The sequence below is a fragment of the Macrobrachium rosenbergii genome, chromosome 49 (assembly GCF_040412425.1).
Source record: "Macrobrachium rosenbergii isolate ZJJX-2024 chromosome 49, ASM4041242v1, whole genome shotgun sequence".
Taxonomy (NCBI): domain Eukaryota; kingdom Metazoa; phylum Arthropoda; class Malacostraca; order Decapoda; family Palaemonidae; genus Macrobrachium; species Macrobrachium rosenbergii.
In genome coordinates, this window is record NC_089789.1 from 35,811,106 (window position 1) to 35,816,105 (window position 5,000).

General features: G+C 40.4%; 1 protein-coding gene across 1 annotated transcript in view; it reads left to right on the forward strand.

Moving 5' to 3' along the window:
• Positions 1-5,000, forward strand: part of LOC136832250 (irregular chiasm C-roughest protein-like) — a 215,174-nt gene that overhangs the window by 152,032 nt on the left and 58,142 nt on the right.

Here is a 5,000-nt window from a genome sequence, read left to right on the forward strand (position 1 = left end):
AGAATCATAGCGATAAGGAGTCGACAATAACAATAAAACTCCACTATCTGATGCTGGGACGAGAAGGAATGGGCATGTGGAATGGTAAGGGCCTTCCACAAGCCCTTATGGAAGGGTAGGGGCCTTCCACGAGCCCTTGGGAAGGGTAAGGGCCTTCCACGAGTCCTTGGGGAAAGGTAGAGGTCTTCCACGAGTCCTTGGGGAAGGGCAGGGGCCTTCTACAAGCCCTTGGGGAAGGGCAGGGGCCGTCCTCAAGCCCTTGGGAAAGGGCAGGGGCCTTTCTCAAGCCCTTGGGGAAGGCCAGGGCCTTCCACGAGCCCTTGGGGAAGGGTAGGGGCCTTCCACAAGCCCTTGGGGAAGGTTTGGGCCCTTCCACGAGCCCTTGGGGAAGGGTAGGGGCCTTCCACGAGCCCTTGGGGAAAGGGCAGGGGCCTTCCACGAGCCCTTGGGGAAGGGCAGGGGCCTCCCACAAGCCCTTGGGGAAGGGTAAGGTCCCCGAATGGGGTCGTCGAATGGTTTTAGGGAGGGGACGTGGCTAATGGGTTGTATTGCAGTCCTATCACAGCCTCCCTGAGATCAACGGTACCAGCGGGCTGTAACGCGCCTATATTGTGCCCAATGGTTATGACACAGCGTATTAACAACGGCCGATGACGTTAAAGTTAGTGTACGGTTCGGAGGCGGCTATAAACCCCCTCCCCCCCTTCCAACCCAGGTGGCCTTCCTCCTGTGGCGTACGGAATTCGAGAGGACCTCCGGTCTTCAAAACCCTTTGGGGACCCTACACTTCTCATGGTTGTTTTTGAAAACAGTCGTGCACATTTTCATTTTAGCCTTTGCAGAGAAATGCGCCACAGATTTCTATGTCGTGTACTTTCGCGTGTCGTGAGGAACACGCAGTGAAAGTCAAACGTAATGTTTGCTGCTTTACCTTCGACGTCTCTCTTTCTCTCTCTCTCAAAGCTCTCTCTCTCTCTCTCTCTCTCTCTCTCTCTCTCTCTCTCTCACATACACACATACACACACACACACACACACACACACATATATATATATATATATATATATATATATATATATATATATATATATATACTGTATATATATATATATATATATATATATATATATATATATATATATATATATATATATATATATATATATATATATACTGTATATAATGTGGCTTCTCCCTAATTACTTGTTTCTTACTCATCTAATATTTATTTATCCTTTTATATATTTTCCATCGATCTGCCGGTTTTATTGTAGTATATCCTCATTACCTGAAACCTGAAAGGAATGAAAAGAAGAGGAGGCGAGAGAGAGAGAGAGAGAGAGAGAGAGAGGTGCTGTTTCGTCTTATAACTGCGTTCTCCAGATTTTCCTTTCCGTTTCCTCTCCTTCAGCAACTTAACAAGAAACTTTAATCCTTTCGTTCTCCTAACAAGAAACTTTACTCTTCCGTTCGTTCTTTCAGTATTTTTTTTTTTTTTTTGCTTTTTCATTCTTACTTTGTTTCCACTACTCTTCTGTAACTCCACACTCCTTCCTCTCCCGTTACTTTTCTCGTTTCTTAGATCATTTTGCAGTTATTGTGCATTCGTATGCTCTTTCTTCACTTTTTTCCTCTTCCTTCATTTTATTCTTTCCTTTTTCTGTGATCTCTCGCGTTTCCCTTTTTTTTCCTACACTTTCTACTAATTTGCCTTGTTATTTTTATTAATTTTTATATGATTATTCTTCAACTCAATTATCTTCTTTCCCTGTTTATTCATTGCCCTTTAGATGAATTCCTTATTATGTTTACGTTCATTTTTCTCGTAATCTACAAATGATCTTTTCCTACGTCCCAATTTTTCTCGTCATCTTTTTTTCGAAATCGTTATTCTCTTCTTTTTTTTTTTTATGCAATTATACAACTGGGTTTTGTTCCCTCCTACTTCATTTTATTCTACATTTTTCCTAACTAGACAATTTTCGCTGTTGTCTTTTCCTACGTTTCTTCCCCTTTCTTCTGTAACTTGATTCACTGCGTGCCTTCCTCCATACTCTTTAACCCCTCCTCCCCTCCCCCTCCTTCACCCCCCCCCTCCGTTTCCCTCTCCCTCTCCCCTCATCCCTTTCCTTCCCCCTTCCCCTACCTCCCTTTCTTCCCCTCCCCACCCCTCCCCTCACTCACATCCCTTCCCCTTCCCCTCTCCTTTTCTTCCCTCCTCCCCTTCCCCTCACTCACGCCCCTTCTCTTCCTCTCTCCTCTCCCTTCCCCTTCTCCCTTTCTTCCCCCCACCACCTCCCCCTCACTTACATCCCTTCTCCTTCCTCTCTCCTCTCCCCCCCCTTCCCCCAACCCTCCATTTCTTCCCTCCACCACCCTCCCCTCACTCTTCCCCTCCCCTTCCCTCCCCCTCCCCTCCCCTTCCCCCTCCCTCCATTTATTCCTCCTCCCCTCCCTCCCTTTCTTCCTCCCCTCCCCTCCCCTCTCCCTCCCCCTCCCCCTCCTCCTCCCCTCCCCCTCCCCCCTCCCCTCCCCCTTCTGTTTCACTCGTTATTTTCCCTAAGTTGCTTTGTCGTTGCTCTTTCGGACACTTCTTATTTTGTCCCAGGATCCGGACGATTAATGACTCTTTTATAACTTAAATCTTGTTGCGCTTCTTTCTTCTCTCCAGAAACTAAGGCAATTCCGGATGTTTGTTAAGGGATGGCGGAAGGAGAAAGAGAGGGAGTAAGGCGTAGTGGAGTTGGTATATATATATATATATATATATATATATATATATATATATATATATATATATATATATATATATATATATATATATATATATATATACACATACATACGTCATTTTAATTTCGATAATCATACCAGAGAGAGAGAGAGAGAGAGAGAGAGAGAGAGAGAGAGAGAGAGAGAGAGAGAAAATTCCATTCTCATAACGTTTACGTGTCGTGCCAGTTACACAGTAACATTTGTACGTTTATTTTTTAAAGGAATTAAAATCTCGCATCCTTCCATACCGAATAAAAATATGTAGCACTTGACTCTTAGCACAGCTCGGCCTAAGCCTGCCTTGGGTATTTAAAGGCGAGTTATCACAAGAGAAAAGAGCAATTTTCCCGGCCGAAAGTAGGAGGAATTTCTCTAGAGGCGCATTGCAGTGAGAAAATAATGCTGGCCCCTTTACGATCGGGTCCCGAAATGCGACGAAATAAAATCGTAATTGATTTTGATTCTCTGTCTCTCCTCGGAACCTCAGGCAAGGGGGCGGTGTGCCGAGATTGGAAATAAAGGGCGATTTAGATACCGGGGGTATTAGGCGCGTAAAGGACGGAGGGTAAAAGTAAAGGCCAGTTTTGAGTTTGTGGTGCGGGGTATGAGGCGCATGTAGAATGGGGAATGAAAATGGACACAAGAGGCGGTTGTAGAGTGTCAGAGACGTAAAAAGGGAAGGATAAAAATTGAGAATTAGGTTTTATGTTGAAGTTACTGAGTGTAAGACGCATAAAGAGCGAAGAATAGAAAAGGGTAAGTCAGTTTTGTGTTAGAGCTTATAGGACGTGTAAAAGAAGCAAGGGATAAAAGTTGTAAAGTCTTTTATGTTCAGGTATCAGTGTGGAAGACGCCTACTGAAAGAAAAAAAGATTAGAAAGCAGAGATGGCGCAGCAGAATATGAGGTGTCTAGAAAAGAAAATAAAGAATTGAGAGGGTCGTAGCTGATTCATTCATCAGGGAATTAGATTGCTACAAAGTGGTGGATGAAAATACAGTCAGCTTTAATTTCATGTTACGAGGAAGTAAACAGGGTACAAAAGTGGGTGGCATCGATACCGGGAAACCAGGAATAAGACAGGAATGAAGGTCAGGTTTTAAGAAAGGTGATAATAGATCAGTAACGAACTTTGAAAACTTGAGAAAAACCACAAATTGGAGAACAAAATATTTAAAAAGAAACTGTTTGTATATTTATTAAATATGAGAAGAAACTGTTTGTATATTTATTAAATATATTTGTTCTCCAATTTGTCATTTTTTTTCCAAATTTGCGAAAGTAGGTGATGTTTTCACGTAGCAGGTAAAGAATGAGGGATAAAAAAAAGTCAAAAAGTTTAGTTCACAGAGTAGGAGACACCTGAAGACCCGTCACAAAAACATTTAATAAATCACCATTGATGAATGGTACTTAGGATAATGTTGAATTAGAGGCATGTAAGATGTTTGCATGTATTAAAAACTGAAATGTAAACAAACAGCCGTAGAGTGTTGATAGTGAAACTGAAGGATGTATAGATAAAATGAAATGTCTTTCAGAAGAAAGTTATGTAAACATAAAACACTGACTGAAGTGCAGAAAATGAAGGAATATTGGTCAACTTTTATACAAAAGAAGTCAAGGGAAGCAGTAAAAGTAAATGTAAATTAACTATAACTTGCACAAAAACGTTCACAGGATGTTAATAGGGAAAAGAAATGCATATTAAAAAAAATCCTAAAAGAAAAGAAATATATAAAAATGATCATTAATACAAATACAGCCAAAGTATGTTTTAAGTGAAAAGAAATGTATAATATTTACATTTGTAAAAAAAAAAAAAAAAAATACCGGGCCGTGTTAAGAGTGAAACTAATTGTATATTCATTTTCAGTAATACAAAGATCAGTCACAGGATGTAAAAATGGAGATGAATTGTACAGTATATTACTTTTCATTAATACAGGGAACAGTCAGTGGATGTAAAAGTAAAATGAATTGTATATTAATTTTCAATAATACAAGGAACATTCAAAGGATGTAAAAAGTGAAATGAAATGTATATTGCTTTTCAATAATACAAGGAATAGTCAGTGGATGTTAAAAGTGAAATGAATTGTATATTAATTTTCACTAATACAAGGAATAGGCTAAAGATGTAAAAAGTGAAACTAATTGCATATTAATTTTCATTAATACAAGGAACAGTCAGTGGGTGTTAAAAGTGAAATTAATTATATTTA